The following is a 13,329-nucleotide window of genomic DNA, read 5'->3' on the forward strand; positions in this document are numbered from 1 at the left end:
AGAAGCAATTCCAGGCCAAGCCGCTGCTTCACACCAATGAGACAAATCAGCAGATCAGCAACAACGAGTGTTATCCCAGAATATAGAAAAAAGATTCTACAACTTTCCTTCTGCTCTGCTACATGGACTCTCTGAGCTCAGAGAAGCCATAACGCCTCTTTTAAAAAGCTTTCCCTGAGTGTAGGAGCAGGGAGAAATAGATAAATCTGGTCAAAAGGTCCCAACTTCTAGTTATAGGATAAATGAAATCACTAAAAAAATTTTTTTTCTTCTTACAGCTGCACCTGTTGAAGATGGAAGTTCCCAGACTAGGGGTCGAATCAGAGCTACAGATGCTGGCCTACACCACAGCCACAGCCACAGCAACAGTGGATCTGAGCCACATCTGTGACCTACAGCTTGTGGCAATATCAGATCCTTAACCCATTGAGCAAGGCCAGGGATTGAACCTGCACCCTCATGGACATTATGTCAGGCTCTTAACCTGCTGAGCCACAAAGGGAACTCCTAAAGAATTTTTTTTGTATCTATATGAGATTATGGATGTTAACTAAGGTTATTGTGGTAATCTTTCACAAATTATATGTCATTGTATTATACACCTTAAACTTTTACAGAGCTGTATGTCAATTATATCTCAGCAAAATTATATATATTTCTTATATCTGTAAGAAAGAACTTTTTCACTGATTATCTAGAACAATCTCCCTTTGATTAATTTAAAGTCAGCTGATTCAGAACTTTAATCACATCTGCAAAATCCCTTCACAGCAGCATCTAGCTTGGTGCTTGGTTGAACAGTTGGGAGAAGGTGTGGGTGTGCTACAGAATAGCTGCCACCTGCTTTTCATCCTCCAATTTTTGCAAAAGAGCCACTCCCCCACCCCACCCCCACCCGTCACCAGAAACATACTAGAAAGGGGATTCTGGGGAATGTAGTTCAGCCCAGCCAAGTGGGCACAAGTCACATCTAGGACAACTATCGCCTTAACCTTCCATTTGACCTTGAATGAAAGAAATGAGTAACAGAAATTAGAGATATTCAGAAGTGGGAGCGGTCACTTTGCTAGCAGAAGTAGTGCAGCAGCAAAGGAAATGAGCCAATGTGGATAGGAGTGCAGAGCTAACCACCCTAGAGGGGCATGCTCCCAAGAAGTGCAGGAGGTATGGGGAGCTCTTACAGCCAAAATGGTGGGTGGTAGGCACGTATTCCTATCATGAGGATATCCTATTCTAGGTTTCCAAACTGGAATGTAGGTCTTCATCAATGAATGTTTATTGAATGAATGAATGAATGAATGCCTCCTTCTAACTTATCTATTAAGAAAAACTTAAGACCTTATGTGAAACTAAAGTCATAAGACACACTGTCCTCACCTTATGGAGGGTCCCTAGGGATAGAAGGGATGACAGATATACAAGGGTCAGATAGCTCAGGCTACTGGCCAAGGGTTCTCTTGAGAAAGGTCATGACTGAAAGAAAGCACATTGGCTGTCATCAGTCCCCTAATGGGCACTAGATACTTCCTTGTGCCCCTTTCTGCACTGCCAGAGCTTCCCCTCTTCCCTGCCCTGCCCACAGCAGGCTTCGTGCATCTTCCAGCAGAAATTTAGGAGCCAGAGTTGAGCGTCCAGTTGACAGCGACAGTCTGTTGATTACAGAAGGCTAAGTGTGGTTTATTTTGACTAATCAACAAGTGAATCATGTGCCTTTAAGTTTAGCCTATATCACATGCCTCAGGGAAAGGCTTTACAAAAACTCAAAATTTGCTCACTAGTTTAGAGGGATTGAGTTATGCTGTGGGCTATGGTAAATTCCTTGCATTGCTAAAAATAGATAAAGGGCAGTCCCGTAACCCTGGGGAATTTTATCTGCCTCTTTCATGCATCCAGAGATGCTGCTTACATAAAGCCAAAATAAGCACAACCAAAAGGGCGCTGAGAGAGACGGGTAAAAGGTGACAATTCAAATAGAAGCCAAGAAAACAAGCAAGCTGTCAATGGCAAAGATCAGGACTGGTCCCTCTTGCAAAGATCTAAGCAAGAATTGGGCCTATGAAGATAATAGAGTACCTTGAACTTTCTGATAGCTTCCAACAGGCAAATTTAGAAACCTCTTCCCAGAGAAAGCTAGAGCCTCCAGCTGTTCTTACTCTACACATTCAGGCATAGACCTTCATCACAGTCTCTCGGGGAATTACACTTCACACTGGCAGGGTACACCCGTCATCCCTCCTAGAGATACTGGCTCCTCCTGGACCTCAGGCAGAGCACCGGAAAGTCAATTAAGAACCATTTTAAAATGTGACTCAAGCAACCCAGAGATAAGCAAAGATACAGAAAAGTTCCTGGAGTTCCCCTTGGCCAAGTTTACCACCAAGTTATTTTATTAGACAAGTGGTTTTTAAAGGAAATCATTTATCTAAGGTTGCAGGAAAGGTCTGTTTCTGGTCTTCAGCTGCCTGTGGAAATAGTCTAGGATTGGCTGGAGGTAACTCTTAAGAGGCTGGAATTCAGTTCATGGTCAAGTGTGTCACTGTTTTCAAACATTCTAACAAACCCAATGGCACCAACTGCAAGGACTGCATCATTTGCAAAATTTCTAGCTAAATCAGCTGGCCAAATGCAGAGCCAATTACTTTGGCTTCCGTACAGCACCATGCTGCAGCCGGGAAGTATTTTAAGTGGATAATGAGTAGTCTCTTCTCTCAATGACTATATTCAAATAAGTTCCACTGCCTAAAATATATGAAATTCCCAGTCAAAGCTGCCTCAGGAACCCCTGCCCCTTAACTTAGAGCTTTAATCTTCGGGCAGGCGGTGGGGTGGGGCTGGGGGTGGGGGGAGGTGGCAACAGGGACAGCTAGCTCCCCCTTCTCCAGCAATATTTTATTTTATTTTATTTTATTTTATTTATTTGCCTTTTCTAGGGCTGCTCCCATGGCATATGGAGGTTCCCAAGCTAGGGGTCTAATTGGAGCTGTAGCCACTGGCCTACGCCACAGCCACAGCAACTCGGAATCTGCGACCTACACCACAGCTTACGGCAACGCCAGATCCTTAACTTGAGTAAGGCCAGGCAGGGATTGAACACGGCAACCTCACGGTTCCTAGTCAGATTCGTTAACCACTGCGCCACGATGGGAACTCCCTCCAGCAATATTTTAAAAAGCAGTTGTCTAGTAAAGAGCACATACACTTCCCAGCTCACATACATATATACAATTGCACACACACACACAGTCATACTCAAACACACATAGCTCATACTAGTTCTAAAATATGCAAGGCTTCCACCCTGCATCCAAGAATGGCAGTCAAATTTTTCCTTTATTTAGTTGCAATGTCTAAAATTATTTGGGGAATCAAAGTGGCCTCTTTCTCACAAACAAACAAACAAACAAACAAACAAAAATTACAGGTAGGAAGTATTCCTCTGCCCTTTTCCCCTGAGAAAAAGTTATCCTGGAAAATGTTTCTCTCTCTCTCTCTCTCTCTCTCTCTCTCTCTGATAAAAGTGGCAAAGCAAATAAAATTCCTTATGTGAAGGAACCAGAGTCAGTACTCTTTATATCCAGCCTCCATTACCTCCATCTTTATAATTTAAGGCATCAGTAGACAGGTAATAAATGCTTGCTTCTTAAGTGAGCTTCTCCTCCAGGTAACTTTAGGATCTTACTGCTCAACCTGCAGTCCACAGACCCCACCACCAGCATCATGAGCTTGTCAGAAATGAAGACTCTTAGACCTCACCCCAGACTTCCTGAATCAGAATCCACATTTTAACAAGATTTCCAGGAGATTTGTAAGTACATTACACTCTAAGAAGCACCGTTTTGAATACACTGTGATTCTTACACTGTTACTGTTAGTCTAGTAAGTTCTCTCACTCCTTAAAGATTTTGTCTTGCCATCAGGGACACTATTTTGGAGGCTAGTAAGAGCTGACATAATTGGGCACTAACCATGTCAGCAGTAGCATGCACAGAGTTAAAATGATGGGAGTTACACAGACAGAAACGGGTGGGGTGAGGTTGGAACTCAGTCTGCCTTCTGGGTCCACATTTTCCATCACTAGGCTGCTAAGCCAGCAGGGGCACTCTTGGCATCTGGGGCCTGGCAATCTTGTGAGACTCTCCCACATTTTGCAGGATGTTTTATATCCCTGCCACCACCCACTAAGTGCAAGGAGACCTCCAGTATCCTGACAAATCTGAGAAAAAAAAAACCGCACATAACCAGACACTGTGGGGGAGGCACGAGGTCATGAACCCACATTTTATGGCATTTATGCAGTGATTTTTGAGAAATTAATTTCCTGGGATTTGTTTCTTTCCTCACACTCTTAAACTTTTTTATAAAATTCTTTGACATTTGATCTTCCATTTCAATGGAAGACTGTAACTATTGAATGCCTACTCTAGGCAGACCAAAACATCCTTGCCTTCTAGCAGTGGACAATCTCATTAGGGAAATAGGACCTTAGCGGTCTGAGACACTCAAAGATTAAATCTAGAAATGACACAAAAAGAAAAAAAGAAGAAGAGCTAGATTCATTTTCTGGCTTTATGCCACTTATTACTTGTGAGCTCACTGATGCTCTCTAAGCCTCTGTTCCCCAGTCTGTAAAATAGGGGCATTATTAAATAATGCATGTGAATAGTCAGCACAGTGTCTGCAGCATGATATACACTTATAAATGGTAGCCACCCCCTTCAATCACACCTTCTCCAAATCAGTGAAGATATGACAAAACTGAGATGGAGAAGGATGTGCATCAGGGAAGAGACAGCATTCTAGGCAAGAGGCACAGACTAAGCAAAAGCTTGGTGTCACGAGTGAGCCCACACAAGGAGGAGGCTGTCCGGGACTCACAGACTGGATGAAGAAAAGGGTTTAGGTCAAGGAGTTGTGAGAGGTGAACATGTTGAAGTAAAAATGAGCTTACATTTGCATGACTCTCCTGGGGATTTTTGACTTTCTTCAGTATTATGACTTTCAAAGAAATGCAAAACAATGTAAGTTTATGGAAAAGTTGAACTTCTACACCAAGGAGCGAGATGTATTTATGACCAGTCAATGTCTTTAAGAAGCCTGAAAAAATAAATACATGGCACTGCTATGGGACGTATTTTAAATTTTTATTTCAGTTCAAACTGTCATCTAATTTATTTCCAGTTTTACTAAATGGCTTCTAAGCCCAGAACAGGACTAAATCACATAGCTCATAAATAAGTGTACATATAGGAATATGTTTACTTCTTCAGTTTTACAAAGTCCACAATTTCATCATAAAAGAGGATTAAAAAAGGATCCCAAAATATCTTAAAATGGCCAAGAAACTTTTGCTACCACTACTGAGTTAAAGTAGCTTGGGGCAACATTCTTGTTTCTCTGCTCTTTGCTAAAAGGACTATAACACCCAGCAGAAAAGAATAATTAGCAAATCAATTAATTAAGGCCCTATCGACACTTCTCTTGCCACCCCCAGTCACATCTTTGTTGTAAATAAGCTTTCTGCCCACATTAAAGTCATTAGCTCTTTGTACATATAATTATGCTCTTGAATTTAAACTGATTAAATATCAGAGAACAATTCAATCCACCCTTTCTGATGTAGCCAGGATATTGAAAACAAAGCATTGTCTTATGCTAGTGAATTCAACACAACTGTATATACTTCAGAATCCATTAATTTCCAGATTCACCTTTCCTCCTGAGGACGTTGGCCAGAATGCTATCTTTAGTTATAACACACACAAACACACACACACTACAGGAATTAAAGAAACCACCCATTTCCTTCCTCCTAGGTTCCAGGAAGCCATGTTATTTCTGTGGACCAATTTCTATTTGCCAACTGTTCTCCAAGGTTTTAAGGGAAAATAAAGTGTACTAGAGGCTACTATCCAAATGACAGCCAAGAACAATCTCTTCTTGTCTCCTCCCCGTGGAGGAAAAAACATATATGTGTGTGTTGGTGTGTGTAAACTGAGAATCTTGCTAAAATTCCAAAAGATTTAAAGCCCCACAGAAAGGAAGTGTTTGAAGGAGCTTCTGGATCTCCAAAGTTAGCCAGATCCTTTGCATCATTCCTCCTCTAATTATCCCTTTATATTTAATGCTGGTTATTTTTTATCCCTCTTCCCATCTTCTGTCAGTCCACATTGTTTACAATTGGTTAAAAAAAAAAAGTTTCTGTTCACATGTATTCTCTCTTCATTTTAACTTCTCAGTCTGTTCCCCTCCCCATTTACCTGGGGGGAGGCGGTGGCTTCTTTTACTATTTATTTTCCTTCTTAAGTCTAAACATCATGAATTATCAATACACACTCCATCAAACAACTTCTTAATTATTTCCCACTCCTTAACCTTTGGTCTTATTATAACACAAGATAGAGGTATCCTAACCAAGAGCTACATATGGACCATTTCATCATGAGATAAGAGGTAGGAGGTCCTTATTTTCTTCTCATTTGGATCCAAGGCAGATATTGTCTGTCACCCACAAGTGAGCAGAGCCCAGAACAGTTATCCAGTTTTTCTTCTCTCCATTCTTGTCCCTCACAAATACCTCCCAGATGGCCAGATTATTTGTTAGAGGTGCTCCAAGCTGCCTCAAACCCCAAACAGGATACAAGCTTTAGCAAGGTTTATGTAACCGACACTTATTTTTCTCATTACGATCAACACAAAAAATCATGTCCCCTTCCTGCTCCTCAGATGATGCCCTTCACTTCCTGTCCAGGTCAGATTCCACCCAGGGCGCCACTTCCTGCTGCCTTAGAGCGCTCTTCATTTCCTGTGACCTCAATGCCAGTTTTCCCCTTGGGCTCATGTCACATCATTTTTACCTCTTGCTTGCTCTTTACGCCTTCTGAAGTGACCTCCTAGACCTGGCTGTCTCTCCCTGTTTTTTGCCCTCTTACTAGCCTCACTCTTCCTTAAAACCAGCTCTTCCATAGAAGTCTCTGAGTAGCAGAGTTCCTGTCATGGCTCAGAGGTTAATGAATCTGACTAGCAGCCAAGAGGACGCAGATTCAATCCCTGGCCTTGCATAGTGAGCTAAAGGATCCGGCCTTGCAGACGCGACTCAGATCCTATGTTGCTGTGGCTGTGGTGTAGGCCAGCAGCTCCAGCTCCGATTCTACCCCCCGCCTGGGAACCTCCATCTGCTGTGGGGGCTTCCCTAAAAAATAAAATAAAATAAAATAAAATAGGCTTTGAGTAGCTAAGTCCAGAACTTTTAAATATCCTGTTGATTCTGTTTTACTCTATTACCTTAACAGTGCAAATCACCACCACCTGCAGGATTCTATACCTTTTTAAAGGCCTAGAACTTCACACTTTATCAGTAATATTTTATATCTGAATTGTGCTGCTTATCAATAATGAGCCAAGCCTTTGGTTTTCTGTTTTGTTTTGTTTATTTTCTGTTCCTTTTTACATTGAGCAAGATTGTACCTACCACCTACCTCCACTTACCTCCTGGGTTAAATTCGTTCCTCTAATTATTCTTTCTCATAACACCCTGTACTTTTTGGTTTTGTATTTATGAACATATAAAAAACTATGTGTCTAATTATGTTTAGTAGGTGTCCCCCAGCAACCTGTAAACTTTATGAGGGCAGGGAAAAGCCAGGTGGTTCCTTCTCAAGTTGCCCTCTTTCTATTTTGCCTTCCTTACTTTCTGCTGCCAGCACAAAACCACGTATTAGATGATCAAGAAATACACATTGAATGCACCACAGAAAAGAGACAGAAAATAGAAATTATGGGAGGTGATGGACTTAACTTAATTGCAATGAATATTTCACAGCATATACATAAATCAAGTTATATACCTGAAATATGTACATTTTAATTGTCAATTATGCCGCATTAAAACTGAAAAGAAAAAACACATGTTGAATGGATAAATGAATGAATGATACCTTCTCCCATTTCCCATACCCACTCTTCTTTCAGTACCACACCTAGTTCTTACCTCCAACCACGATAGCAAATTGGCCCTGGTAGGACCAGAGTATAGGCCCTGCCCCTAATTGATTGTATGAACAACACCTCTGAGATTCTTCCTGGAACAGTATTCAGGGCACAGCCATTGTGGTAAGACTATGTTTAACTGCAGCAATGCATCTTTCTGTAATATTTTCCATGAAAAAAATAATCTCCCTTAATAAATAATCTGTATGTCTCTGGGTCAGTGCATTATATAACCTTGATAGCTCTGGGCTCTGTGGTAACAGATTTTGCCATACACACATGAAATTCTTCTTCAAACATGAATAGAAATTGGCAAACAATTGCTTTTCTGCACTGCTTGCAAAAGCCACTAATGTGGGATGAGTTGCTTCATAATAAATTATTCAAGTCATAAATCTGAAGAAATTAGTTCATCATGATCAACATAATCTAAGTGAATTGGTTGTGAGATTCAATTTTTGTAATATAATTAGTTTTGAAATATTAAAATTAAGGAGACTAAAATCATCGTGGAAGGTATTGTCTCCTGTTTTTAATAGGAGACCATGTGTTTTGGTCTTTATACTAATAAGTCAAAATTATGTACTTCTTTCATATGGATTAAAAATCCCTTTGTTAAAAGAATCAAGTCATGTTTTACTGGTGTTACTAAAGCCCTAACTGTTGAAAAATATTTGAAGAGTGATGGGAAGTCAGCTATGGCCGTTTACTGATGAATTTGAGCTGTATCATCACATAACAACTTATTTTTTCAATAATTTTAAGTAATTTTGAGAACTGTCCTGTCTAAACCACAAAGAACTTTACTTAAACTGTTAACTGTTCTAATTAGAAACTCCAGATTATCATTCTGTTCTTCTGTCCAACATGAGCTATGTCATTTCCTTACACTTATATTTGTGTTCTGTACTTGCCAAGATAATACATTGCCTCTGATTTTCAAATTCTTCTTAAAGTACTAGGAGAGGTGGTATTTACATGGCTCATTAAAAGTATATATTCAAGGGGAGTTCCCGTCATGGCTTGGTGGTTAACGAATCCAACTAGGAACCATGAGGTTGCGGGTTCAATCCCTGGCCTTGTTCAGTGGGTTAAAGATCCGTGAGCTGTGGTGTAGGTCGCAGATGCGACTCAGATCCCGCGTTGCTGTGGCTCTGGCGTAGGCTGGCGGCTACACCCCTAGCCTGGGAACCCACATATGCCATGGGAGCAGCCCTAGAAAAGGCAAAAAGACAAAAAAAAAAAAAAAGTATATATTCAAGTTATAGTAACTTTAAATGGAGTATCATCTGTAGAAATAGTGAACCACTCCGTTATACACCTGAAACTAATATAACATACTTCAGTTTTTTAAACAGTGTATATTCAGTGAATCCTTATCATTTTAATGTCAAGTTTCTCAACTTGGGCACTACTCACATTTGGACCAGGTAATTCTTTGTTGTTGGGGCTGACTTTGCATTATAGGAGGTTTAGCAGCATCCTTGATCTTTTTTTTTTTTTTTTTTTTTTTTTGTCTTTTTGCCTTTTCTTGAGCCACTCCCGCGGCATATGGAGGTTCCCAGGCTAGGGGTCGAATCGGAGCTGTACCAACTTGCCTACACCAGAGCCACAGCAAAGGGGGATCCAAGCCGCGTCTGCAACCCACACCACAGCTCATGGCAACGCCGGAACCTTAACCCACTGAGCAAGGCCAGGGATCGAACCCTCAACCTCATGGTTCCTAGTCGGATTTGACTGTGCCACAATGGGAACTCCAACAGCATCCTTAATCTTTACCCACTCTACCCACTTGTCTCTGCTGCCTCTCAGTTGTGACAACCAAAAATGTCTCCAGGCATTGCCGGCCATCCCATGGGCAGCAAAATTTTCCCCAGTTGAGAACCATTGTTTTAGTATACTGTTTCCTTCCAAATAAGAAGACATTATTAGGTCAATACCTTTAATTCTCCTTTATTCTTTATCAATAATACTAACAACCATTCATTGAGCACATACTATGTGCCAAATAAGTAGTACTTCTTAGCTAGTAATAATCGTTAAATCCTCACCACAGAACTATGAAGTAGGTATTATTGTCCCTATTTTATAGAAAAGGAAACTGAGGGTTGAAAAGTTTAAATAATTTTTAAGGATACAGTTAGGGAACAATCTCAAGTCCAACTGACGCTAGAGCCCATGAGCCCATTCTCCTTTTTTTTTTTTTCATTGAAAAAAATTCTATACAGTAAAAAACATTAAAGTACAGTTGATTTACAATGTCGTGCCAGTTTCTGCTCTACAGCAAAGTGACCAAGTTATACATACATATATATATATAATATATATATATATATGTATTCCCTTTCTTATCGTATCTTCCATCAGGGTCTATCCCAGGAGACTGGATAGAGTTCCCTGTGCTGTACAGCGGGACCTCATGTAGAGCCCATTCTTTTAACTACTGTACTCAGCCAGGTTGAGATAGGTGGTCAGAAGTCCCAAGTTTAAATCTCCACTATACCACTTGTGGTCTCAGGGAAATTGTATAACCTTCCTGAACCACAATTCCCATACCTACAGGGATATCAATTATAATTTATATCTCGCAGGATTGGGAGTATTTAATAAACTGGCATGTGTGATTGGCTCAGCAGTTTTAAGGTATTATTATTATTGTATAAATAACAGTAAATTAATCTTCTGATACACCTTTTTTTTTTGCTTTTTTTGGACCTCACCCACGGCATATGGAAGTTTCCAGGCTCGGGGTCCATTGGGAGCTACAGCTGCCGGCCTACACCACAGCCACAGCAATGCAGGATCCTTAACCCACTGAACGAAGCCAGTGGATGTTAGTCAGGTTCATTACCACTGAGCCACAATGGGAACTCCCTTCTGATATACTTTTACATCAATAAATTAGCTAGAAGGGAAGACAATTTAAACAACATTCCTAAAGAACCAAAAATAGTTGTGTCCGCTATTAATAATAAAATCTTGCTCTCTGTTTTACAGGAGTGAAAAATTTTAAAGAGCTGCATTGTTAAATCTACAGAATATTTTATAAAAATACTTAATGCCCACTTTGTCTCTTTGAGTTCCTCTTTTTATAAAACAAACATAGTAAAAAGATGCATTAAAAAAAATCAGGGAGTTCCCCTTGTGGCTTAGAGGAAACAAATCCAACTAGTATGCATGAGCAGGTTCAATCCCTGGCCTCATTCAGTGGGTTAAGGATCAAGGATTGCTGTGAGCTGTGGTACAGGTCGCAGACACAGCTCAGATCCCGTGTTGCTGTGGCTGTGGCATAGGCTATCAGCTGTAGCTCTGATTCAACCCCTAGCCTGGGAACCTCCATATGCTGCGGGTATGGCCCTAAAAAGACAAAAAAAAAAAAAAAAAAAAATTTGGGAATAGATGTCTGACCACTCAATGTCATGCCTATTTACTTCAGTGGCTTTTTTCAAAACCATAATTTTAAGTGTTTCCTCCCTTGTCTACCCTAATTAAGCATATTGGCAGCAGATAAGTATTCACTTTGCTTTTTCGGACATGGAGCACAGCAATGTGTGCATTTTTCCCTTTGGAATTTTTTATTTTCTCTCATGACAGATGAAATACTTGTAAGAAATTTTAAAATAAAAATAAATTTTCAGGAGTTCCTGTCATGGTGCAGCGGAAAGGAATCCAACTAGGACCCATGAGGTTGCGGCTTTGATCCTTGGCCTGGCTCAGTGGGTTAAGGATCGCCATGAGCTGTGGTGTAGGTCACAGACACAGCTCGGGTCTGGCGTTGCTGTGGCTCTGGCATAGGCCAGCAGCTACAGCTCCCATTAGACCCCTAGCCTGGGAATATGCCACAGGTGCAGCACTAAAAGGACAAAAGAAAAAAATTAAAAATTAAAAAATTAAATGAATTTTCACCAGTTTTTAACATGTGATGCAAATGTCCCCAAAGCCCAAAGATAATCTTAGGGAATCAACCTGTGCATTCCAGCAGTCCAACTGATCACCATCCTGTATGGCAGCAAGTTCCCAAGATTCCTTTGGAGATGAAGGAGCCATTGGCTCTCTAAATACGCCAGGTGTCTCTTCTCCAGATTCACTTCTGCAAAGAGCATCAAAATGTTGGCTCCATGGGGGGCATCAATTGTTGTCTTCATTACTACCAGCAACTTGGATAGTGTCCAGTATTTAATTCATGCTCTCAAATTGGTTTGAATCTTAGACCCCCCACTTGTAAGCTGTGATTTTAGGCAACTGACTTAACCTCTCCAATTCTCAGTTTTCTCATCTGTAAGCTGGAATAATAATAGTAAATACTCACAAGGTTATCACAAATACTACTTTAAAGACTCCAGTTAAAGCATTATCACTATTTCAATAAGCACTTGATATATTTTTTTTAATTAGTTGCCTGTGTCATTACCTCTGCCTAGAATCTCTTCTTCCCATCCTCTTCTTTATTTCCTGACTGGTTCCTTTTTTAGGGTCTTAGCTCAAACATGGCTTCCTCTCTGCAGCCTTCAAAACCAAAAGTATTTTCCCAAAATTAGTTGCTTTCACAAATCCATTTTAGTAAAGATTCTTTAGGAGTTGATTATACTGATCCACAAAATAAGACAGCCCTGGAGTTTCCAACATGGATCAGTGGTTAACAAACCCAATTTGTATCCATGAAGACGTAGGTTCAATCCCTGGCCTTGCTCATTGGGTTAAGGATCTGGCATTGCCATGAGCTGTGGTGTTAAGTCATAGATGCAGCTCGGATCATGCATTGCTATGGCTGTGGTATAGGCCAGAAGCTCTGGCTCTGATTCGACCTCTAGCCTAGGAACCTGCATATACCATGGGTGTGGCCCTAAATAGACAAAAAAAAAAAAAAAAAAAAAAAAAGAAGACAGCCCTTTCACACTATAACTCCTGGTTTCTGTCACCTCATTAGAATAAAAGATACTTCTGTCACTCTTATCACTTAGGAAATCCTAACAGTTTTAGGGGCTCTGTGCCAGGAACCAGGGACAAAAGCCAAATATCTTTCTTTTTTACCGCAGTGACTTAATTATTACATCAGTTGAGGATGCTTTGGGCTACAAGTGAGAACACGCCTAACTCACAGTGGTTTTGAAAGGAACGATTTAAGGTTTCACAAGCAAGAAATCTGGAGACCTTTCTTTGCTAGTGCTGGCTCATAGTTAAGCGCAGGCAGAGCTCAGGGGCATGGCTATAATTCCGTTCATCTCTTTTTCAGTGGCAAGAGGCCTACAAATGCTCAAACATTAGATCCTCATCCAGTGGGTCTCAAGAGCAGGAAATAGGCTGCAGAGAGTAGCAAAGAGTTTCTGCTTTCCCTCTTTGTCT

The 13,329-nt window shown here is 40.7% G+C and overlaps 1 protein-coding gene across 3 annotated transcripts in view; it reads left to right on the top strand.

The window, feature by feature from the left end:
* LOC102164628 (uncharacterized) overlaps positions 1-13,329 on the top strand; it is a 248,232-nt gene that overhangs the window by 104,127 nt on the left and 130,776 nt on the right. The window lies entirely within an intron of this gene.

The sequence above is a fragment of the Sus scrofa genome, chromosome 5 (assembly GCF_054392235.1).
Source record: "Sus scrofa isolate SSC_HxYL_T2T_F1_AM1 chromosome 5, Sscrofa_HxYL_maternal_Yorkshire_Landrace_v2.0, whole genome shotgun sequence".
Classification (NCBI taxonomy): domain Eukaryota; kingdom Metazoa; phylum Chordata; class Mammalia; order Artiodactyla; family Suidae; genus Sus; species Sus scrofa.